The sequence below is a fragment of the Passer domesticus genome, chromosome 14 (assembly GCF_036417665.1).
Source record: "Passer domesticus isolate bPasDom1 chromosome 14, bPasDom1.hap1, whole genome shotgun sequence".
NCBI lineage: Eukaryota > Metazoa > Chordata > Aves > Passeriformes > Passeridae > Passer > Passer domesticus.
The window spans coordinates 15,150,043-15,175,981 of NC_087487.1; the positions used below are offsets into that span (position 1 = coordinate 15,150,043).

The 25,939-nt window shown below is 42.7% G+C and overlaps 1 long non-coding RNA gene across 3 annotated transcripts in view; it reads left to right on the forward strand.

The window, feature by feature from the left end:
* Positions 1-1,243: 1,243 nt before the first annotated feature.
* The window catches only part of LOC135280510 (uncharacterized), an 84,178-nt gene continuing 59,482 nt past the window's right edge, over positions 1,244-25,939 (forward strand). The window contains exons 1-13 of one of the 3 annotated variants that reach the window (XR_010347409.1): positions 1,244-1,425; positions 5,442-5,555; positions 6,428-6,534; positions 7,401-7,503; positions 12,974-13,263; positions 13,779-13,827; positions 14,503-14,634; positions 15,847-16,049; positions 16,954-17,849; positions 19,448-19,724; positions 20,807-20,849; positions 21,285-21,542; positions 25,350-25,861. This is a non-coding gene — a long non-coding RNA (uncharacterized LOC135280510). Of the gene's footprint in view, positions 1,426-5,441; positions 5,556-6,427; positions 6,535-7,400; positions 7,504-12,973; positions 13,264-13,778; positions 13,828-14,502; positions 14,635-15,442; positions 15,563-15,846; positions 16,050-16,953; positions 17,850-19,447; positions 19,725-20,462; positions 20,551-20,806; positions 20,850-21,284; positions 21,543-25,349; positions 25,862-25,939 lie in introns of those variants that run through there. The other 2 variants (XR_010347408.1, XR_010347410.1) reach the window with 2 other exon arrangements.

Genomic DNA, 25,939 nt, shown 5'->3' on the forward strand with positions numbered 1-25,939 from the left:
TAGTTTGATATCTAAGAGAAAAAATAAGGGTGGGGACTTTTGCTTTGAGGGGTACTTTTCAGGAAGAACTTTTTTGAAAAACAACACACACATATACCAAAAATGAAGTAAAAACCCAAGCCAAAACAAAGCCCTGCAGAGTTGTAGAAGTCGTTTAGAAGAACTGAGAAAGCTGCAGTGAGGTTATATGAAATAAGACTTCTAGACTGTAATATTTAAAATTTTAAAACCAGTTCCAGGTGACTCACAAAATAGCTGGGCTTGTAAGAATGAACATCAGCAAAAAAACTGCAACAATAGTCATATTCCTTGGAGGATGGAGGCACTTCAAAGCAATCTCTCCTCACTCTCCCAATTCTTCTAATTTAAACCATAGCAATGACCGTTAAAGTTTTTTTCTCTGTTAATGAAGTTTTTCGAGTGTTTTGGCTTTAGCTTTTATTACTAGATCTGGTTCAGGAGGAAATGTTTAGAAGGAACTAATTTGCACTTACTTATTTCTTAATAAATACATTGCGCTTTACACAGCGGTTTTGATGCACGTGAAGTCATTAAGGAAAAGGGACTCAGCTCTTGTGTGCAGGCAGCTAGATTCAGAAAAGTGTTCTCCACCCTCTTTGAACCAATTTCCAGGATCTCACAAACCTGTTGAGTCTCTCACTACCAGAGGATGTCGATGGGTGCCACGCAGAGTTGGGAGCAGGGATTAAGCGCAGGCTCTTGACGTGCCCTCTCTCTAATAAGAGTTGGCTGCTGTGGCAGAGTTGAACAAGAATTCAGTTGTGATGGAAGTTAATAGGATTTATTTTTATTGCTGAGGTGCTGGGAAGTGGATGAACCTTGGAGTTCACTTTGGCTCCCAAGCTATGTCAACCAGCCCTTGATGGTCTTGCTGCCTTTCCCAGTCTTTCCCCAGATGGTTTTGCCTCCCCTGTGATGGCATCAATATCAATAAATCATCCCTATGAGCTACTCTAAGGAGGGCCATAGCTGATGCTGTGGGCCTGATTTCTGTGCTATAAATATTTGGGGGATGATTTGTTTTTTGCCTCCTCCACTATGGTCCCATAAAATGAGTTTCCTTCAACAGTTTGGGCTCAAGTTTTGTTATTTTTATCTGACCTTGTGTAACACGCACCACAGTGCAGACTGTGGGGGTGACTGGGAGATAAAAGCACATTTCTAATCCAAACAGATACACAAATATAGAACTCAGCCTACGTTTCCCTCTTCGCAGCTGCCTTATGAGGAAGAGGAGCTGGCTCAGAGAAGTGATCCTCCCTAAATCAAAAAGACTGGTGAAAGCAACAGGGGAAATGGAGACTACAGGCTTTCCCCCCTCCTTTCTGATTTTGAGATATTTATGAGACGGCAAAAAGCTCTTTGTATCAACTCATAATTTCAAATGGTTCTCACATAATTTTGGTAGGTGGTTTCAGATGTTGGTTCAGTTTGTATCCAGAGATTGGTTTGATTTTGTTGCCTGACTTAGTGAACTTGATGTTTAGATTCATATTTCTTGAACTGATAGTCTTGTTAGGAATTTAAGCTGGCTTTTCAAAAACACTCCTAAATAATTGATACGTTTTCCTAGGGAAACAGCCAACTTGTGTGTCTCAAAGTATTTGCAAACCCCAAATTTATATTAAGATTTGAATTTGAATTGACATTTCCCCACACAATGTTTGTCCGTCTCCATTGTGTTTATAGGGAGAGGTCATGTTTTTGGCAAGTTGACATTTAATTTTTTTTCTGTAGTTCATGGCAAATGGAACAAAAATTGGCTCAGATTATAAATTCAAATGCAGTTGTTTTAAGTGCCTATATTACAAGCTCCCCTTCACCATCTAAAAACTGAGCTATGCTCCTTTTAGTATCACTCAGCACTCATGATAGCAAAGCTAGTAAACATTTTTCATGAAGTTAGACTCATCAATATCATGTTATCACTAAATGGAGTTTGTAAGCAAGAGAGAAGAGAGCCAAGAGACACCCTCCAATATATTTGTCCCAAAGAATTGTGAAAAAAATGTACCAATGTCTCTTCTCACCTTCTATGAAAATGCTAAAATCAAATTTTAGCATAAACCAAATGGGACAAAATTGTGGCTGCAGGCTAGTCAGCAAACTATCTCCAGAACCACTTAAAATCAGAATTCCCCCTGGCATAAGGAAATTCTGCTGCCCCACAGCCCCTCACTTAAAACTGTAGGGAGGAAGATGAAAAAAGAAAAAGGGGGAAAATGAAAAGAAAAGGAAAGGCCTTTAAGGTCAGCTAGTCCATCCCTTGCTGATCCAGGCATGCTGCTGACAGTATTTTCACATCCATGAGTGCTTTGTCCAGGCTACTTTACCTCCATCACTGGGGCTTCCATCTGCTCTCAGGAGAGATCATTCCATTTATTTGTTATGAGTTGGCTGTATGGATTTTTTTTCTTTTTAAGTTTTATTTTTATTTTCATTGACAAACCAAGCAGTAAAGATTGGGTTGCCAGGCCCAAACTTCTCCATAGCACAGGTTGGATTTTTTTTTTTTCTTTTCTGGGAATGGGAAAAAGCTTTCAAAGTAGAATCACCTCCCCCTTGCTTCTCACCATCACGAAACCCTGACTACAGAAGCATCTCATTCATCCCCTGAAGTGTAATCTCTTGAGAACTCAGAAATACTCCATAACCTGAAAACACTCTTTGTTTTGAAGGATAAGAAATAATGGACTGCTTCCACAGTAGGTAAAAGGGGGGGTTTGTGTTGAATTAGTGTCAGCTTTTACTAGGACATGGGGTTTTATATGTATTTCTGAGCTGGACATGTGTTGTGATCCTGTGTGTGTTCTCTGCTGCTTCAGGTCTATTACTAAGCAGAGTCTTGGGGTCCACTTTCCAGCATCAGGGAATTTTGAGCCTGATTCTGATTTTTGCACCACTGTTCTAAATCAGACAGTTGCTCTCAGCAGGATGACTGACACCAGCATGGAGCAGAGGTGGGTTAGATGGACCTCATGCACTTTGCATTTCAGGAAGAAATCAGATTTTGCTTCCCAACTTTCACCTTTGGTTATAGACAAGCAGTATTTTGCTTTTCAAAGGAAAACCATTGGAGGAAGGCTATATGGGGGACAAAATGCAGCCAGGCTGTGCTCTGCCTGTGAATTTGCAAGCTGCTGTGCTAGGCATCCAGCTCTTTGTACTAACAGGAGTGCTAATATGATGTATTAAATGTCACACCAGCATCGCTGGGTATGCATATCTCTCCTGTTGTACTGCCTGTTTATGCTTATTCAGCTCTTTGAATAATTTAACACATTTCATACTCCAAATTACCCACAACAGTTTGACGGGGCTGCTGGCAGTTTACTTGAAACACTCAGTGTTAGGTCAAAGTAGGGCCCAAGCATCTGCTAAATAGAAGGACATTTCATACTTAGCAAAGCATAATTAGACGTATTCCTGCACACTTTTCTTAAAAAAAATAGGTAAATCCATGCTAATCCCAGCGATACCATAGAAATAAGGGGCTGTGCTGAACACTGCTGTGTACAGCCCAACACCAGGAATGATTGGGACTGAAGGAAAATAATTTTGGAGACCAGTTGAGGACAGATGAAACTGAGCTGGATAGCACAGCTATGTCAGCATGTCACTCATGCAGTTTCAGAGCAGAGGTACTGATTCCCTTGGTGCAGTTAGGCTGGAATTAGAGATTTGAGAAGCTCCATCCCCAGCAGTGCAGTATTCTTCATGCATTTGTCAGAAGCTTGACTAAGGACAACAATCTTAGGTTGGATAATGAACCTGGAGCACATGGAGCAAGCACACGGTGCCCTGCACTCCTCCATCCCCTGTGCTGCTGGAACCAGAGATGCGAGATGTGCCCACTCTGGGTGCACACTGTGAATTCTCTCCCAGGCTTCACCTTTCTCTGTCCTTAATCAGCCCAGGCGCTTGCACTGAGAACATTTGAGCTGGATGGGTACAGAAGAGAGACAGGAATAAAGAAAATGGGGCACTGTCCTTGGCTGGACAGCTGGGGCTGCAAATCCTGCTCAGGATTAAAGCAAGTGGTGACTCATAAAGGGCTGATTAAAGCAGGAAAGAGCCAGAGCTGAGAGAGGCAAAGTACCTGGTGCTACATAGATGTGCCTTTCTCGGGTTGGGTGTCCTTAGCCAGTAGGGCTGCCATCTCTTTTATTTTGAGGAAAATGAAGAATTAGCACTGCTTTCTGAGCAGAGCTGGTTTGCCTTCTGGTGGGGTGAGTCTGTGTGATGTCCACTATTAACTGTTTTCACTTGACACAGGTAGCCCAGCATTAATGCTGCTCAGAATAGTTTTGGCAGGAGGTTTGGAGCTGCTGGATGCACTTGGCTCTGAGACATGAGGCAGCAGGCAGGGGCTGGGAGCAGGACTGGTCTCCCCCAGGGCCACCCAGCTCTCCATCAGCACCTCTCCACATCCTCTGCTCAGACAGAAACCAGAGAAGGGACAGGATAGCAAAAAAAAGAGTGTTTTCAATTAAGACTTAAAAATCTCATCCCTCACAGTGCATCAGGTGGGAGGAATCTCTCCCCAGCCCCACGGCTCACCCAGGGCCTCACAAAGTGATGATGCAGGGCACAGTCAGCGCAGATATTTGCAAAGTGACAGCAGGGCTCTGATTGAGTGAACCTCCCAGGTCCAAAGCCCCACTCTGCTCAGGAGGATATGCTGAAAATCTTTCTCAGGGATTTGCACATCCTTACAACAACTAAGGGTCTGTAATGAAATGTTTGCTTATCATCCATTTAACCCGCTTCGAAGCAGGCTGAGCCTGCATGGTAACCTCAGGTCAAAACTATTTTGGATAGCTGAAACTCATGATAAACACATGCTTTTGAAGGTTAGAAAGCCATCAGTGGGAGACATCAGATTCGCTTCTTTATTATTAGAAGGGGAGAAAATCCAGGAGTGTTCAGAGCAGCAAGTTTTGTATAAAACATGAAAAGCAGATGGGGGGAGGTGGCAGAAGGAAGGAGGAATCTTTTTTGATACCAAACAACATTGCTTCTGCAGCAAATCCTTTTTCCTTGTAATTTAAGATTGTGCTTGAAATAAGGAGCCAGCTGCACCCGGGGGGAGCAGAGGGCAGCCTGTCCTTTTGGGTGCTTGATTGGCTCTTTCGTGTATACCTGATAATTACTGGAGCTGGTAGGAATCCAGTTGTGCTACTTGAACATGCACTGAGCAGCCTCGTATCCACAGCAGCCCTATTTGGTCTGAGATCTCCAAAAGTGGAAAAGAAGATTGTCACAGAGCACAAGTGTTTACTGATATGTAAGTTATGGCCTTGCCTAAACTTCTCTCCAGCTGGATCCGCTAATGGTCTGTGCCCACTGACAGGCTTTCAGTTGTATTAAGCAAACTAGATTAAGGTATTTCACTTAGAAAAGACATCTTTATTTCTCAGGTCCAGGCAGAAATCCTGCTACTCCCTCTGTGATACGAGAGGAGTCCCAAAGCATAATCTTGAGTGCAGTCTCACGGACATTGCTTTTGACATCATCATCAAAATCCTGGACTGGTGAGCGAGATGAGGGGAGATGGGGGTCTCTCTTCACACATGCCTGCTCTGAGCCACAGCTGACTGCCTGAACACTGCCCAGGGAAACCAGAAACACTTTCATTGCTTTTTGAGACAAATCTTAATCGATGTGTGTGCCTGCATACAGACACACACACATGCAAAAGGCAAAGTTTCACCCCTCAGAATCACAATCCTTTGAAGCCACCTGTCTCTGAACAGTTTTCTGTATAATGAGCACAGCTCTGTGCTGTAACTTTTCCCTTTGTCCCCAGTGCCAGCTGTATAATTCCCAACTCAACAAACATTGCACCCTTGCAGAACTCCTGCCTCAGTCCAACAGTGCTGTTGTACCAGGTTTTGTGCCATAGCAGCCGCCTACAGGAATGATCAGCAAAGCGACAGCAAAGGAGGATTCTTCCACTGGGAGGACTCTGTGTTTCCTCTCTTCCCAGGACCTCCACACTAAGTGGGCTCAGTTTCCAAGTGAAAAGATCCTGTTTTTTCTCTTTTCCCCTAATGGCCAGAGATGGCAAACTCCCTCTGGGATCTGTGCATTCAGCTTTGTTCTTTCTCCCTCCCCTGCTGTCGCCAGTAATTAAAACTGAGCGAAAAAACTGAACATGCTATTTTTTGAATAGATATTTGAAATTTAAAGTGGAAAAAAAAAAGTTGTGAAACTTGTCAGATCAATGATTTGACACATATTATTTAGCTGGCTCTAAATATTCTGGAGTGAGAACTTAGTTAACAACTTGTTAACAAAGCATAATTCGGAATAAAACCCAGCTCTCTCTTTGCTAGCTGCATTTGCAATATGGAGCTGGTTCTAATAACTCTGTCTCTTAAATACCAATGTATTTCTCCTGCAGTTTCTAAGAGTTTTTGCCACTGTGGTGCACAGAAGTGAGAAGGAAACAAAATACAGAGGCAATGCCCACCAAATCTTGGTGGTTGAGGAACTGCTGAACACCTTGATGTGAGTAACTTGTCTGAGTCACATGCAGGACACTGGTGCTGGGGAACTCAAGCCTGTCAGCACTTAAAAATGGGTTAATCGTTTTAATGAAGCACTTGAGAGTGAATGACATATGAAGAGCAATTTCTTTAAAAAGAAAGAAAACTAGAGGTAATTTTTCTAGTGTCTGTGTTGTAGTTTGTTTTCTCTGGCCACGCTAATGTGTCTCGCTCCATCTTTGGGCTTCATTTAAAGTTTACTTTTTAATGATGGATAAACAGGCCTGTTTTCCTCCTGAAGTGCATCCCTTACACCCTCACACCTGTAAACAATGGATTTTTCCACATGAAATGAAAGGGCAAGCACATCCTGCTAACAATTTTGACTCTATGGAGTGGTATAGCTTATAATCTCCATTACTTTTCCTGTGATTTGTAAGTGACTGTTGCTAGGTAATGCTTTTTTCACTAAGCATCAGTGAGCTAATGTGAGGGCTTCGAGAACGTTACATTATATAATTAAGCCTTTGGTGGTACTGATTTCTACTTTACAAAAGTCTCAAATCTTTTTCATGCGAGCAAAAAAAGTTTTTACAGCATTACATATAGGTTCACAAAAAGCATCCTAGAAGCCAGACTCATTTTTTGGTAATGTAACTGATTTCTGCTTTTAAAAAATTATTTATTACACAGCTATCAGCCACCCATCACAATGGCATCTAGCTAGACTCTATGTTGTTTAGATGGAAAACATGATAAATACATGGACCCACTGGAAGTATCACTAGATCCCAAATATCTCTCTGGACTCCGTAATCCATTAAACAAATGTGGTCCCTTTGTTCTGACATCTGGACACTTAGTGTAACCGTGACCTTTGCTTCCCAGGGACAGGACTGGGATACAGAAGAGCTTCTTCAACAGGATGTGACTGGTTTGACTGAATATGAGAGCAGAGGTTTCCCCAGGACCTTCAGACAAGAGCCTCAAGGTACTGTGAATTTTGTTTAAAGGATGAGGTGAAGAAAGGGATGGAAGATGTGAAAAGACATAAACACAAAATGCAAACAAACCACAGAATATAATGTTAAGAATTTTTATTATGTCAAGCTTCATGCTAGACATCACAATTAGTAACTGCCATTGGAGGGGGAAGACTTGGCCATCACAATACACAGGACTGTGATGTACAAAGCAACCCTGATGCAAGTTTACTTAGCATCAAGCATCCTTAGCAAAAAAAACCAAACAACCAAACAACAACAAAAAAACCCCCAAACAAACAAAAAAAAAAAAAAATCAAAAAAACCCAACCAACAAAAAATTAAAAAAAAAAAAAACAACCAAAAAACAAAACCAAAAAACCCCAACGAGCAAGAAAAAACTTTTCAAGGCAGCTTTGATTGGTCCTGGCACTGCGTGTGAAAGTCTAGCTCAGTTCTAAGACTGCCAGGGTAAGTGAAAGAAGAGCCTTTGTAATTTTTGTCTTACAATTATGTCACTCAGCCCTGTAGCCTTCATTCTCCCCGTGCAATTTGTAAGAGACGACAAGTCATTCAAAGCACCTCTGTTTACAGAGAGTCTCAGTAATAGAACACCACGGTCGGGCAGATTCCATGAACTGCAGACCCCGTGTTGACAGATGGGGTCTGTGACTGATTGTTTGATGGGCGCCATGGGTGAGGCTGTAGGGGAATAGCAGGAGAAGAAGAGGGCACTGGGTTTTTTGAGCTGGGAGGTCATGTCGGTTACCAGTGAGAACAGCATTCAGTGTTTTTTCTGTCGCATTGTTATCTTGGTGCTGGTGATGAAGTTTTAATTGGGGAGGGTGAGGATGATTCTGCTCTCCTCCCACACGGCTCTACAGACGCTGCTGCTACCAGCAGCTTGGGGCAGGGTTTCAGGAGCTGCTCGCTTCCCACCAGGCACGAGCCAGCAGAAAGGAGAAATGAATGAGGTGAGGATTGCTGCATTTCTGAGGAGTGTCTCCTGTAGATAATGCTGATCTGATGAGCAAAGACAGAATGATATGTCTGAAGATACAAATGCCTTGCGCAGAGTGGGTGTAGCACAGACAGCAGGACACGTCGCCCTCCACACTGATAATATAGCTTAACCCAACTCAATCTCTTTCTGTGGCTTGGAAAGTTTAAGGATTCTCTGCTGGAGCCATCTACTATCAAATTAGTGATAAAATGCATTGCATTTTCATACTGTAATAAAACAAAAAAAGGCAAAACCAGCCCACTTGAAAACAAAGAAAAACCTCCACGATCTATTGCCTGAAAGCCACTCAATAACAATTAGCTAATATCAGTTATCTCCTTGCTGTACAGGCTTCCTGATACTGCAAAGCATAGTTCGGGTATTGGAATGCTAACAATTATTTATTAGGTGCCTCAAAGCATCCAAGATCCTGCTTCATAGGATCCCTTGTGTTTGAGGGCTGTGAAAACAAAGAACAAGGGAAGAGTCCCCAACTAACACGCTCACAAAGTAACTACAAGGCAATTGGCAACAGATGAATACGCACAGAAGCAGAGCAGTATGCTGGGAATGATTATAGCAGAACTGTCAGCATGAAAGGCAGGGCTCATGAAATACCTTTAATCACTGGTGATTATTCTTTTTCTGGGCAATCAGCTCTTCTCCCCCCCACCCCCGCAATATCTTGCAGCATGTAGCAGGATGCATCTGAAGGTGCTGTGCTCCTGCAGGACACTCCCCTCCATTCCTGTCTCCATCAGGTGAGAGACAGAGATTTTCAAACCTGTTAAGAGTCAGATGGAAGCAAGGGATACATCCCCAGGATCCTGGCCCTGGGTTTCTCACCCCGAAGCAGAAGACAACGCTGTCATTCAGAACAGCAAGTTCCCATTCACAGTTATTTGTCATGTTAATTACTACAGACAAATTTCTCCTTCATCTCAATCGTGCAGGTCAAAGCAGAAAAGTTTAGCACTTCAGAACATCAAACTTTGCTTTCATCTGAGTGCGGGACATCATTCTGAAATTCCTTTTGATCATGGAGGAAAAAAAAAGAAAGGAAGACAATTTGAAAGTTTGCTCTTGGTAGGAGTTGTAATTTCTTTGTTAAAATGAAGGAAAAAGGAGTCTCTTTAGCCATTAGCCATTGACTGGGTATGTTCATAAACTCACACTTTCACCAGAGCAGGTAACCCATGAGTAAGAGCCATGAACAAATATTGACAAATATTGTCTCTTCCTTCAGCACCCATTCAGGATCCTCATCATATCATCCCCACTCCATGAATTTCACTCCAAGCTGTTCGCTCTATTAGATCCCTGTGTACTGTGCTGCAGGAAATACCCCTGCCTCAAACCCCACCACTTTGCACAGAAAGTGGCTGCACATCATGCCTGTAATTTCCTGCACTGTGTACCTACACGCTCCCACATTAGCTGTAATCTCTGTCGTGCTCACGCCAACATTCCAGCAGTATTTGGCATTTCACGAGCGCGGTGTTTATCACCGAAGTTCATACAAAGTTGCAAACCCTAATGAGGCTTATCAGCTTTTACAAACCATCTCTGTCCACTGACATGCTGAGCATAATTCCCTTCACTGTGCAGTCACCGGATGTGCAGAGGGAATGGGGAGGGGGGAGCTTCAAAGCAGCATTTCGTATCGCTTTAAATGAATCATGAAATCGAATGTCTGTGGAGCCCCTAAGTTCCTGCAGGTGAGCTGTAACCTGCAGGCTGGGCACTTAGAGCAGCCTTTCAGTCAAATAAAATCTTCTCATCGTTACTGATGTGGCAATTACGCCCTGGAAAAGAGTGGCTGTAGTGGCTGTGCCAGGGGAGGGGGGCTCAGAGCTCAGTCCCAGCAGTCTCAGAAGGGTGGCTGGGGGCAGATCAGGTCAGTCAGCCTCAGTTTGCCCATTGTCAAGATAGCAATCATCACAGTCACTGAATTTATTTCAGAGACATATCAGAAATCATAATTAAATATGCGAGTTATAAACATTTCCCCTCCGAAATTTCAAAAGGTTCTGGTATTGTTATGAACAATATTGGTAATCTGCTTTGCTGCCAGCCCAGCCCTGTATCTAGGACTAGAGTAGGCACTAAAAAAGCTTGAAAAGAGACTTGCATTATCTGTATTTCAGTGTATCTACATGCCCCTGGGTATGTAGCACCCCACCACTACCCCTTTCCTGCTCATCAGGCACAAGTGTGACACACTGATGTGGGTGGAATTTGATTGAGAAATGAGCTACTGTTTGTATTGTCATCACAGAGCTCTCTAAAAGCATGAAGTCGGGCTGAAAGAATCAGAATGTTTAAAATGAATTTCAAGAATTTTCTTTTTCTGCTGTGTTTTTTGGTTCCTCAGTCTGCATTCACATCACTTGTGTTAGGTGGTGGTGGGATTCTTTTATAACAAGACCTCACAAATGCTTATTCTCTCTTTCATTTAATTCCATGATATCAAGAATCAGGCTGATGATTTTAATGTCTCCAGGTGATTCCTTGACTATTGTGTAGTTTTGCAGTTCCATTGACTTCAACTGAGATGTTACAATACAACACCAACTGACTGTATGTTCCCTAATCCTTGGAATTTATAAGAATAAGACCAGCCAAAGTTTGTTTGTAGAGCACAGCAATGTATTCACTGCCAGAGAAACATTTGCAATGGCTGGAGAGCAGGATAGGAGATCTTATAGAGTTATAGAAGGAAAAATGATCCAGTAATTGCTTTAAAAATTCCAGGGCTTCTGTAGTTCTGTTTACTGATGCACAGCTATAGATGCATTCCCTTGCTGACAAGTGCTTCAGAGACATCAGGGTGTCCATGTAAGCCACTGTTTGCACCCGTAGACCATGGTAAATCTTTCCATTCTGATTTTTTAACCCCCAGGACCCTCCTTGCTGAGGTTTTTTTACAGTGAGTGAATTCCAAGTGCTTCTGACTTGGATTACAGAAGCAAGTTCCCTGCCTGCCTCCGTGAGTGACTCATGCTCTAACCTCGGTCAGGTCACTTAGATGGTGTTGTTCTCTATTTCATAGTCTTTAAAATGCATATTTTGTTCTCCTCACAATTCTGACATTGTAACATCTTTCTGGCTCTAGCAACAGTCTGTATCATTTTGGATATACATTATCTTGTACAAAAATACCCACCCACATCTCATACCCTGAAAAATCACAGTAGCCAAAACTCCAAATTTAGATTGAAAAATGTAGAGTTGTGCAGACAAGAGGACATTTTTTTCCAAATGTGAGTGGATAGTCTTTTTCTCTGTAAATAGTTTGGGCTATCAGAAATTTTTATTATTTAAATTTGCAACTCAGGCTCCTGCTGGGAGCTTCTGGACATGATGGACCTCCCAGCAGGCACAGTTGTAATCCAGTGGTGTTTTGCTGCCGGGGTGAAGATGGTTTCACTGCAGATGTCCAATAGCTGGATAGTGATGCCCATCCCCTCTCAGTCCTGTCCAATCCCCTACATCCTCCCTGCTTCTCCCCACAGCTGGTTTTCACATGGTGCTGTCTCCTTGCTGCCTCACCTCCAATAACTGAGGAAGAAGTGGAAGCAAAACCAGAACAAAACAATTTTCCTACTGTATTTTAGCCTGGCTATGCAAACATTTGTAGCAGCTAAAGGCAGCAAGCAGATCTCTTCACTGAACCTGTAATCCTGGGCTGCAAAAAGCTCTATTCAGATGCAGTCATCAGTGGATCTTTCTGCCATCCTGTTAATCCCCTCTGCCTTCCCACCTCACACCTGCCAAAGCAGGTTTACATCAAAGGTGTGGAATCCCTTTTTTTTTTCTTCTTTTTTTTTTTTTAACTTTTTTGAGAGACCTGCGAGGATAGAAGCAATTAAGGAAAAAACAAACCCAATTTTGCTGCATTTTGGGAGGAAATGAACTTGTGTGTTTTGAAGCATTCCCACAAGGCTCAGATTTTAGAGCACGATGAATCACTCGCTGAAGGTTCCTGTTTCTTCTCTCTGCCTGCACAAGGTGCCCAGACAGGGGCTGTGGGCTCTGTGAGGATCCAGCTGTGCTCCTGACAGGCAGGGCCAGTTTGCAGGGGAGCAGGATGGCCGTGCCCTCTGTTCTCACCACAGGCAGGCCCTCCTGCCTTTGGCAGGTCACTGTGCCAGCACGCTGTGCTTGGGCAGTACCAGGGCTGGGTGATGCTGTTCCTGTCCTGCCCAAGCTGGGCTCTCCCAAGGATGTGTCAGTTCAGGGCTCTCCTGATGTGTCCAGGAGCAGTTTGCACTGCCAGGGTTGCCCATACCCTGTTTGGCCATGACTTCAAAGACCTTCAGTCTGTGGAAGACCACGTGGACGCAAAAGGTTATTTCCCTTTATAAAGGTTAAATGTATCTAATTCATGGCAAATGTATATAATTCTCATTTACCAAAGCACCTGCATCCTGAGCTAGCCCCTTCCTGATCCTCACCAGATCCTCTGCCAACAGGACAGTGGTGGCATCAAAGGGCACCTGACATTTTCTGGGACTTGGACATCCATGGCTCATTATGAAGAACAGAATATGGAGTAGAAGGTCCTTTACTGAGAAATCCCTGGCTCTGCATCCATAAATAAATCACCCTTTATGAAACTTGCTCACATCTGTGCTGTCTCAAGCACGGGCAGAGGGAAGCTGTCAGCCTGGGCACAGATCTTCACTGGCACAGAAGGAATAGTCTGGAAGGAAGAGAATGACACATATCATGCCTCTACTTTGTGCAGCAATCTCGATATTTTGTATGTACTTATTGCTCTGAGTTTGTCTCCCTTTCCCACCTGTACTTACACTGTCTTTTTTCTGAGGCTTGTTATTATTTCTATTGAGCAATCTTCAGCCGAACTGGGAGAGCTCGCAGTGACTCACTTACTTGAACATTATTGCCTAGTTCTTTACACAAGACAGATTGGATATGAATGAGATCTCTTGTCCTCATGAGCATTATATTTATTTCACAAGACATTTTCTTCAGAACTCTCCCTGCAATAAATTATGTGGTATATTTATTTTTTTCTTCTACCATGCTATAGCTCTGTCCCTTTTTTGTTGTTTCTCATTTTTTAGACACTTCTTCTTCTATGATCTGCTGTTGTTGTTTTCTGGCTTTTTTTCTTCTCACAATCTCTTAGCTGTATCCTTGGAATTTTTTCCCTTGTGCATTTTTTAGCACAGTGCATGTATTCAATGTACTCAAAATGAGAGCTTGAGATAAGTATTTAAAGTAACAAAATGATTTCCCTCTCTTATCTTTCAGATGTTGTGTAATGACTGGGAAAAAAAGGAAAGAAAAAAAATAAAAGCAGGTGAAATGTTTTAAATGAAGTATATAACTGTCAGGAATGCAATTGTATGTATCATTTTCTGATTTCATAATGTCAGCTAAGTGAAAGATTTTGTAGGTGCTTTACTTCTAAAGAAACACTTGGCTGGATTTTAGCAGCTGCATTTGGGAAGAGCCTAAAAATGTTGAAAGTCCTGTGTAATCAAAGTAAAAGTGAATATATTTAGGGTGGATGAAATGGGACTTAAAGGTAGCACATGTCCATGGTATTTATAAGAGTCCCATCTTAGGTCTCTGTGTCATTGTCAGTGTACATCACTATGGTCCCTTGCTTCCCTGCTCTCCTGCCTGATCTGTCAACCTGTCTCAACCTTTTATTCCCACATTGCTTGGTGGAGGTACATTAGAAATCTGAATTTCATCCAGTTGTCACCTTTCTGAGGGTCTGTGCTGGAGGGAACGATAGTTTAAACTAAGATTGAAATGTAAAAAACCCAATGGATGGTCTGAAATCCAGATACAAGCTGGAAATTTGATATTGCTGAACAAAGTTCAGCTGCTAAGGATGAGTGTTTCACTTCAAGACTAATGTCTTATGTCTAAAACTAGAATTAAACTTCTTTACCTGGAGTGCAGTACCACCCTAGGGCATGTCATTCATGGCAGTGGTGGGATTTCTCTCCTTGGTGACTTTCAGGGATCACCTACACAAAAAGCATCCCCGGTCTGGTCTGGTGTTGATGTTAATGAAGCTCCAAGAAGAAGGAGGCTGGCCTAGAAACCTCCAGAGGTCCTTCTCAAATGTTTTTTCTATGATCTTACAGTTCTGGTAAGTGTGTTACAGTAAAATAACCAGATGGACTTTTTTTGGAAGTATAGAACAGATACCCTGAGGGCAGAAAACAGTATGTGGAGAAGATGCCATGGGTGGGGGTAGGGAGATATTTCCATTTATGAGTTATAGAATCAGGACTCCTACAAGGAGTTGAGAAATTTGTCTTGATCTGGAGATGAGAAAAACAAACACTTCTTATCTTTTTACAGTAAGGCTGCTTGGCTTGTGATCCTCACCCTGTCTCAAGAAGGGTAGTCAGTGTTTCAAATGTTGGGGTCAGGCTGGTTCCTGCTCTATCTCATCAGTCTGGTGTACATATCTTTCCAGAAGGGATTAAATGTGTCTTGTCTCCTGTGGTTATATTAAAGGGCAGAGAGGAGGCAAGGATCCTTTTACTTCTGGGAATGTTCTGCCTGGGGTGGAGGGAGGAAACAGCAGCCAAACCTCTCTGCTGTCCCCAAGGCTAATGCAGGAGAACTCTGTGGTGAGACCTGAGCCCTGCTTCTCCTGTACACAGGACCAAATCAGCAGGAGAGGGGTGCAGGAATAGTGTTGGAAAGGGTGAGATTGCCTGTGTGCCCAGCATCCCTACCACGGGCATGGTTTTGCAGCCAGGGTTGCTGAGCTAAGGACACCCCACCCTGAGATGGGTTGTGCAAAAGCTTACTTTCACCCCTGGGACAAGCCAGTAGATTTTCTCCCTTTTCTGTACACATTCCTCTTACTAGATCAGCCAAAACCTTCTGCTGTCACTAAAACTGATGTGGTTTTTTGTGTGAAACGAGATTTTTGTACTCATCAAGGCCAGGTCTGGCTGCTCTGCCAGTAGATGTCCCTGCATGCCTGGCTGTGGTGGATGTGCTGTGTCTTTTCCTGGGAAGACTGACTTCCAACACAGTGAACTTCACATCATTCCTGTTGGGTATTTTTCATATGGATTTTAATTTTTTCCCCTCTCATTTGGGCTTCTGGTGTAAAGTTTAATCAATCTCTACAAATACAAAAGCTGAACTTCAAAGGAAAGATAATTATTTTATTGCAAAGCCTCCTTTTCAGAATCTTTAAATATTTTTGTGTTTATTTATAAAGCAGAGTGCTGACACCAGACAAAGTCCCTGAACCTCTTTACCCTGCTCTGTCCTTCACTCCTGTTCTGCGTCATGCATTCAAATAACTTTCACATTTTTTCACTTCCTTGGATTGCAGGGTTTTCTTGAAGCAGATATTGCTTTGGTGCACTGAATTGAACAAAACAAGACAAAATGAAACGAATAGTGCTCAGCACCAGGTACTCAGTTCTTGGTAGGAGCCACTTGGCAATTTTACAGATGCTGAGAGTCTCAACCTTCAACCTGTAAGGTGTTTCCTGTAATATGAGAATTTATCAGCCGGCTTTCAGAGCCACATAGGTGAGTTTTAAGTGTTTTCTGCAGTGCTCTGTGCTCTGTATTATAATCCTGCAATTACATATTTGCATGCCTACTAAATTAGCACTAGAAAGTTATCTTCAAGAGTGCAAAGCCTTTCACTGCTACTCTTCCTGGGAATACAGGGATGATAATTGTTACGGAGGAAAATTACCTTTACACGGTATTGATTTTGTGCCCTGCTGCCTGTCATCATTCCTGGGTAGGTTTTTCCAGGCTCAGGGAGCAGCTGTGCTGGGAGCCTGTGCTGGTGGCCGTGGAGGGACAGGGCAGCACTGGCAGCTGCGGCATCGCCGCCACCCCCGCGACTCGTGGGGGGCACCAGTGACCCACCCCAGCAGCCTTTCATTCCAGCTTTGAAGCAGGGGTAGCAAGAGGCTTCAAAAAGCTGGGAGCCACAGCCTTTGAGTGGGGGAATGGCTCAGTAAATTGGTGTAATATAAGTATTTATTGATTTAAGAGCAGTCTTTTCTTTTGCCTTGCTTTTGTCTTCTAAGGGAACTTTCTTTTAAATTTATGTCCCACATTGTCACATCAGGAGGAAAATACATGAGAAATGTTTTGTTATTTCAAATTTATCATGTATTACGTCAGCTGGCATTGTGGACTCACAATATGTAATGCTTCATAAATTATGAAAAATAAATGTTTTATGGGCTTACTACGCACTCTGTTTGAAAACCGTTGAGCTGGGGAGACTCGGTGACCCCTGTACAAATTAATGTGCACATGATTTTCATTATTGCAGCTCAGATAGGAAGTTTGAACATCTTTATATATTTATTTAAAGGAAAATGAGGACAGAAGTTGCTTGAATACAGTTAGACTTTCTGGCAAGAAGCAGGTATCATTTAACCCAGCTCATAACCTATTGCTTCCCTCACAGTCATTGTTATTCCAGGCCAAAGCTTAAACACAAAATCAGAGCTGCGAGGACTTAGCATGAGCTTCCAGAGGTCAAATCCTGCAGCCTTTAGCCAGGCAAACTAAACCTTCGACTTGGTAGGATTTTGTCTACACCAGGACTGCGGCGTTTGCAGAACACGAGTCAAGCACAAGTCAGGCTCCTGCAGAAGGGAAGGCAGTGAAGGATATTTCTACCCATCTTTCCAGCCCTGAGTGTGATGGAGAGTGACATCAAACAAGAGCTGCCCATCTCAGCTGTCAAGGGCCTCGCCAGAAATGAAAAGTTCAATCTCAGGGTACCAAGGATCTCAGGGTACCGAGGATCTCAACCTTATCCAACACAGCATCCTTCAGTGTGGAGCTGCAGGAATCCAGGGGAAATGCATGCACAGAGAACTGTGTCATCCCGTTTTCCAAGGAGCTAAAGTTCACTCCAACATGTGTTACATGGGAGGCACGTCTTTGGGGGAAAAGACACGGTGATGGGAGGTATCAGGAATGGTGAAGCACTTGCAGCTATTTTTTTTATCCCATCTGCACCCAAATACTTCTGTGCCTTGCAAAGGGGGGGTCAGGTGTTGAAGCACTCCCCTGGATGGTTTTTATATCACACAGATCCACCGCTGTGTTTCTAATAAAGCCATCAAGAGCACAACCGGGAGCTCCCTGCGTGATCTTAAGCAATATAAGTCACTGCTTCAGAGGACTCTCTTAACTTGGGGCTGGATGCACTCAAAAAATCTTCCAAGTTATTCTCTCCTAATTCAAGTCAGCTGAGGCATCAAAATGTCGGGCAGATGGACAAGATCCCTCGGCTGCAGCCAGCCTGTTTTCTGCTGTTACTCTTGTGGCACTCAAAAATTAGAGACTTTTATTGTAAGTGCTTTTTATTTAATCTGTGATATTTTGAGAATTTAACATTTACAGAAGCATACTAAAGGAGATTCTTGTGTGCTTCGTAGTGTAAAAGACTGTACTCTAAGAATCCTTACTTGCCGTAGACTGGATCAGTGTTCTTATCTCAAAACCGTAGTTTTCCTTCACTCCTTTCCTTTTCTTTCTCTTCATATGGCTATTAAGAATTATTGGATTTATAGACAGTGCTTAAGGACAGTCACTACTGCATTCACTTGGTCAAGAAAGTGAAATTATTTTCCTGTCAGCTGTATTTTCTTAGACTTATTAACTTCAATTGTGCTTCATGTTAGGGAGACGCAAGAGAACAGATAAATAAGCAAAGTACGACCCAAGCTCATACTTTCTTTTTTATTTTTGCTGCGACTTAAATAGCTAAGAAGGGCTCCTGCCTCTGCCTCTCTCCTCCAGTGGATGGCAGTTGAGTACCACGGAACAGAGCAGAGCTGATTGCACCTCGTTGTAACTCTCTCAAGGAGGCAACCGCTGATTGGAATTAGCTGTTCTTTGCCTGTGTGAAATATCACTCAGAAATACCTGAAGAATTAGAAAAGGAGAAATGGAAAGCATTTTCAATTTAAACTGCTTTGTTACTAGAGCAGGAACAGATCTAAAAGTTTCCTTCAGCAGCTGAGGGGGAAAAAAAAAGAATCTTATATCCATACACACAAGTATCAAGTGTTTCCTTTTTATATGTTAATCTGAATTTTCAGTATATGGATGCTAATGAAAAAAAGTTCCTGATTTTCATTTTGCTTCCTGACCTACACACTCTTTAGGTTTTAATACTATACTCATCATTTCAGCAGGAAGAATAATTTTTAAAGGCAAATTTCCCTTTCTTGACGTCTCAGCCGCACCAGAAAGAATAGGACAACTCCCAGGGACTGGGATTGCGATGTGAATTTAGTCATCATTGAAACTGCAACTAGTTCTGAAATGTTCCCCTAAAAGAAAAGTTTAAAACAAACATTCCAATCAGAAACAGAAACCTAACCACGTTCCTCTTAAAAACAGGTCTCCTTCAACTCCTCCAGTTTATAGCACATACCCTTGGGCTATTACAGTCTAGAAAAATCTGAAATAAAACCACACTGTTTTCTGGGTCTGATCATGCATCACTCCCTCAAAAAGAACTTTAGGGCCTCCTGAGAAATACAAGGTTTAGGCCTTCATGACACATGTTGCTTCTTTTTAAAGAAAACAGTCTAGTGCTTCTTTATGGCAAATACATCATTTTAGTTTTTCTTTATAAGGAATCACAGATGGATTGAAACAGAAAGCTTTAATAAAATATTTGCAATTTCAGTTGCATATAAATAATATTGTGGTCAGTATCCTAGTTGTTTTTAACATAAGTTATTTACTTTTCAAATTTTATTTGCTCCTACATATAGTCTCATGCTGCTGTAGTATAAGATCAGACCCAAATAACTGTTTACACAAAAAATTAAGTTTCTGTAAGTAACTATTTTTAAATGTTTCCTTTTATGTTTACTGCTGAAGGATCTCGAGCACTCCTGCCAGAAAGGAAAGTATTTATTATCTCTCTTTTACAGATGAGGAAACTGAGACACTGTGAAATTAAAAGCTTTGGGAAATTAGTGCGCAGTAAATTACGGTGTGAATTTACTGTGTACCAACCACCCTGCACGAACTCATCATGTGGACTGGCAAAGAAAAAGGATTAAACTCCCTTAAATTATCTCACATTTGCCATGGACAGGCAGTTGCCATGGATCAGGTGACACGTAGCAACTTCTCAACCCGCAGCGAATCTGCCATCGGTGAGGAACCATTCACGGGGGCTTTGCTGCTCATCTGCTCCAACTTTAGGCAAGAGTTTATTTGTCACTAATTTCCCCAGCTGGTTTACCTAAAAATCACAGGAAGAAATCTCTGGCAGGACTCAAAGTCAGACTCAAGTATCCTTGAATGCAGAAGTTGTGAGTGAAAAGCAGAATATTGGAGGGAGATAAACTTTGTCTTTTTGAAGGACTGAGCATCTGCAGGATGTGTCCAGGCAGTGCCTGGGTTAAACTGCTGAATTAGAGTGGTGCAATCAGATGAGTCCTAGAATTTGAGAATCGCCCTCATATCTGTTTGGGGCCTTAAAGTTTCTTCCAGCATCATGGCAGCCCAGTATGGAATTCCACATGGAATCTGCCTGCCCTGGGAATTCCATGAGACGCCCCTTCCCACTCCATGCCTGTATTGGGTGTATTGCTGAGTGTCCAGGGCACCCTGCAAGATCCCTTCCACCTCACAGTGCCACTTGTGAACCCCAGGGCCCCTGGGCATGAGCACTGCAGCCCTGGCCAGTGCTCACTGGTCCCACAGTGGCCCCTGGGCTCCCGAGGCCACCGGCGAGGATCCAGGGGTGACCTCCTTGCCCTGCAGCAGGCTGAGCAGCTCATGTTGAAACGACTTTGGCAGGAGCTCTCTCCATTGTGTCTGATCCAAGCTGGAGAGATGAGCACGTAGGGAGCTGGGACAAAGGTTGGCTGGTGGGAAGAGAATTACTGACAAGTTCATTCCACTAATAAACAAAGACATAAACGATGGTACTGTAAAGAAAAAGCAGGATTCTCTGGAGAAAACTCTAGAGAGACCTAGTAAGGAGGAGAGATGTTTAGACAACAGTTTTACATTATACTGCTTGGTAAAAAATGTTCTATTTTAGATCCAAGCTTGAGTCTAGTTAGAGCTGCAACAGTGCTTAGGAAACAGCATGTATTTTAATGCCCTGTGAACAGGAATAACTGATAACTAGTACATTTAAATGTGAAAAGCAGAACTTTTCTCTGAGGGAGGCGTTATTTTTTTGTTGTTGTTGTTATGGATTTTGTTTTCATAGTTTACATTGCAGCTATAGCATTCCACTGGCAGTCATTTATCTAATGACTTATATCTTTCAGGCTGTGGATAATGCGGGATAACAGAGAGAGAGAAAAAGTGGTGGTAAGTTCTTTTAAATTTGCATTTCAGGGCTGAACTTCTGAGCATAAGTATACAGAAATTAACACCTTCATAACACCCCCTCACTTATATCCAGAGTGTTACAGTACAAAAACAATGGGCTCAGGGCACTATTTCAGTCCTCTCACCCCTAAGTAAGTCTAAGTAGAGGTGCTTTTGCTTTTGGTATAACCGAAATTAAGACAAAATGGTGTGTCTGAGAAAATATTTATTTTTTCCCTGTAAAGCTTACTCTTAGAGAATGCCTGTTTGTGCTAGAGAAATGGCTTGCATGGAACATGACAGCCCCTTTTATAGAGGCAAATCAGACTCACTGGGCTGTACTGTTGTGAAGGAAAAGTTTCACAGTTATAATTAACTGTGGAATAAGATACTCTTAAAGTGTTGTCACTAATGCTGTCTGTTTTCATAATTCAGGGCATCATCTGAAGCAATCTACTGTGTCCCTTCATGGCATGCCTCCTCTGAATGAATCAGGAGGTCGTGGTGACTCTTGTAGAGATGGTCACTGCTGGAGCTGGAGGAGATGATGGATTTGAAGGGAAAGTCTGTGGCTGTTTCCAGAAATGAGCAAGAGGTGCAGCATGAGCCCTGTGACAAGGACAGCCCAGGCTGCTGTGTGGATGAGGAGAGGGAAGGTGCTACACACACCAGGGAGGCTGGCAAAGGAGAAAGGTGGGTCATGGCAGAGGCTGCCCATATTCTTCACCTCTCAAAATGCTTGAAGTTACTCACTGAGATGGTGGGCAAGGCCTTAGTGCCTCAATGAGTGTGGCTGATTTGTAGAGGAGCAAAAGGGAATGTCTAAGAAGGTCCCATGGCTGGGTCTGAGAGATAGTCTTGGCCTGGAGGCACTTGGTGTTCAGCACAGCTCTGCTTCTGGAGCGTATGGGAGGCAGAAGTGCCTTCATTCTGCTGAAACACCTCGGGGGCTCAGGCACCAAATCTTCGAGGGCACTGGAGTGTGTCTGGGGGTTGGTGAGTGCCAGTGGAGTGGGAGGAAGGACTGTCAGACCCTGTCTGTTGAACACATTTTATTAAAGATTCATCTGTAAGGAGGGAAAAGTGGAAGCAAGGATGTGGGAGTGAAGGATCTTCAGGGAGATGGTCCCTGGTTTGAGGACAATGGTATTGCAGAGCAGCTGAACTCCTGTTGTCTGGTGCTCTGAGGACCTCCTATATTGGTACACCATCCAAAAACACTTGTTCTCAGAACCTTCCATACTAAAATCATGGGAAATATTTGAACTTTAGATGACTCCAGACTTCAGTTGCAGTTTAGTAGGATTTTAAGTCTGGCACTTTATATATATATATGACATATATAAATACACACACACATGCAAAATATATATATATATATGTATATATATATATGCATGTGTGTATTTATATATATACCTTAAATTGTTTTGATTCTGTCAAATGAATTCAGTAGCTCTTGTTTAAGGTAGAACTGGTAGGGAGAGTCTCGTGCAGGAAGAGATTTGATGGAACTAAGCATCAGGGAATTAGCATCAGAGGTTCTTCAAATGTTTCATTCAAGGCCAGCTTGTAGTTAACCCGAATATTTGATTTGAAGTCATGCTGGTTTCACATGTCAAGCTACCCTGGCACTGTGTGAAAGTGGTGGGAGGAGAGACTGGATGGGAGGAATGAGCAAGTAGGGAAGGATTTGGTTATCAAAGCAGAGGACTTAGATTCAATAGCAATCGACAGAAGGAGATTACTTCTGCACGTAGTTCAGACAAGGGCTCTATCCCAATACATTAGGCCACCCCTCACACAAACAGAAGGACCTCCATGTGCATTGCCAGCTTCATCCAGGGACGAGAAGATGGTGCAATGACTTTGCTGCCAGCCCAGGGAAATGGTGGGTTTGCTAAAGCCCAGCTCTCAAGAATATTAATAAAAATAAATAGTTTTACCCTTTCTGGTCCTGCTCATAGCAGGCTGCTAATAATGCCTTATGAGGCTGCTGCACAGTTCAATCAATAATTTGATTTTTCTGCCCTAGAGCTGCCACAAGCAGGAACCCCATGCTGAAGTGGCTGAGTAAGGAGCTGGATGTAGAGACAGAATGAGGTGGCAAAGGGGAAATGTGGGATGTGGCACCTTGTGACTTCTAGGAAACTTAGGGATGGACCACTCCTGCTGAGCCACATCCACCATGGCCACTGCCACATCCCATGGGTGCTCTTTGATGCTGGTGCTGGTTATTTATATATTTCTGTGTCGCCTATGGAAACATTCGGGGGTTTGACAAAGGGAAAAAGCAATTTGGCGTCCTTTGACTGAGGAAGGTTGATTTTCATTCGAGACAGAATGGCTCATTTTTACCTTTTTAGCTCCTGGAAGAGTAAAAAGTGAGAGGTCAAACCTGCATCACCATGACAACCCCTGCAGCGAGGGTTTTTGAGCAGATGAAGGGGAGTGATAATGGAGCTGAAGTTTCTGCCCGTTCATAGTCACTGGGCTTTTTGTTTTGTTTTCCTTGTTTCTTTCCTTTAGGCCCTGCAAGGTGTGGCCCCATGGATTTTTCAGGGTTTGGAGGATAACACTGTCCAGTTTAAACACAGCCATGCTCTGTTTGAGATCAGTCTTTGGTGCTGCAGTGCCTGGACACACGTGGAGTGTATATAAACCATATAAAAAAGGGGATTGTAAGAGATAGTCATGGAAGATCAAACATCCCCTCAGATGCTTTCCCTACACTCCTGTAGGTACAACATGCAAGCAAGTGCAGTGGTATTACCCAGTTTGCATCAAAGAGAACTGTCATCTCTGCCTTTCCTGACAGCACCTTTGGAGTCCAAAAATAAGCTCAATAAAAGAGCAATTCTCTGAGGAGAGGAGGCATTGTAGAATAGAAGGAATTCCAAATAGGGTGGAGGTCTAAGGAGATATGCTTTGGAGGGGCTGCAGGTGGAAGCTCATTTGAGTTGCTGAGCTCATGCCCACATTTTCTAGACCTGCACAAGGGGGAATGTGTAGGAACAGATTGCACATAGCTGAGGTCACAGCTATGGAGCAAAACCAAGGCAAACTGAAGTCCCACAAACAATCCCCCAGATTCCCTTTACCTAAAAACTGAGCCTGCTCCAGGGAAAAACAAGCAAAAGAGCAGATTACTCATTTTTTAACACCTTTGGTTGTTTTAGGTACCTAAAAAATCTGGTGTTTTCCTAAGATGAGAAGACCTCTCAGACTGCAATATGCGTCATTTGACATGCAAACACAGCACTTATGAAGGGTCATCCTCAAACCCCATCTAGAGCTTCCAGATATTTGAATATTATGCCCCTTCAGAAGTTATGAATCATCCTTTCTTTACCTTGTTGTTGTCATTGCAACAAAAAATGAAACAGAATAAGAAATACTAGCTCAGGTATTAGAGTGTCAGAAAAGTTAATTTTGTGGGATGATTTCCCCAGAGTCAGACTTCAGTGGGATCTATACAGCCATCAGATAGTTACATGGAGAAGAGGAATAGTCAGGGTTAACACTAAAAGTTTGAATGGCTATAAAACCTCGAGTTGAAGCCATTCTCTGTGCCCAAAGGATTAGGTTAAAGCTTTTGCAGTGCAGTGGAGATGAATTATTCCATTTTTGCCTAGTGAGTGGTTTCTCATATCTTCTTCCAAAGTGGTGGACGTGTCCCTTATGTCAGGATGGAGTTACACAGCCCACCACCCAGAAAGGCAAACTGCAAAGAAAGAGCACAGATACGGTCTCTACCACCAGATTTGAAACAATAGCTGCATCAACCCAGCAAGAAAGCAGAGCTGGGCTGTTGGGATCAGCCTGCAGATAAATCAAAGTGAATCTGAGTGATAGTGATGTGATGTTGCAATAATAATTCACTCCTCATGCTGATTTAGAAGAGGAAGCCAATTCAGAGCTTCAGAAGCACCAGGGCCAGCACGGAGCCCTGTGGGACAGAATGAAAGAGAATAGTCAGTTCATATGGAAACAAAGTGGAGGTTATCAATTGCATAAAATACACACCTGGCAGAAGACAGATGAGAGAATTTCGGGAAATGCTTTGGATTATAATCTGTCCTTCAGACAACTGATTTATGAAAAGCTGGATTCCTGTGTTTTATTCAACCAGTCTGAAAAATTATGTTAAATATGAATCCTCTCTCAGTGTGTGAGAGGATTGCATCAATAGTAATTTAAACAGGATGTTAGAGCATGGCAGAAAATACAATTTCATCTCTACAGTGATGAGCCAGAGACCTCAATTTTCCTCTTCCTGTGATGTGACTCTCTTGAGTCAGACTTGAACTTTAGGTATGGTCTGAGAGGGGGCCAGATCACCTGTCTGCTGGTGCATCTCAGGACAAATGCTTTTTGGGAGCTCAGTCTTTGAGGACAAAATAAAAAATGCCAATCAAATTGGCATCACACCATTTGGAGGCTTTAATTACATTTATTTGATTTTTATTCCTCACTGCAACTCTACTCATCTGTTTCCAGGCACAGTGGAGTCAAGGAAACCTGATGTTGTTTTCAGTTTACCAACATCTCTTTTGAAAACAGACCCATCTCACTGTAGAAATGTTCTGGAAACAAACTGAAACAATTCCTTCTACCCCCAGCAAGAACAATCAAGTGTCAGAGCTTTATTTTACAATTTCCTTGGATAATATTTGGACATAAATGATACCTGGCAATTGTATGCTCATTGACATTTTATTTTTAACATTTCAATGATTAAGCCGGACTCATAGACGTGTAGTTTTTAATTTTAAGAAAAAGGCTTTCCCATGACAATGGAGTGCATAGTTTCAAGATGAAATTCAGCCTAGGAAAGACCTATGGACTGGCACAAAAAGTGTGAAATACCACATGAGCTTTGTTAATAAGTCAGTAGAGTTGTAAGAAGTCAATGCAGTACCAGCTGATACCTGGGAGAAGAAAAGTACAAACCTGTGTCTCTTTGCAGAGCATTTCCAGCACACCATCAGCCTGTGAACGACGCTGGCATGGTGAGCAAATATTGCTGTCTGTGGGTTAAAGTTCAAATGCATCACTTGAGCAGATGAGGAGTTCAACCAGGGCAGAAC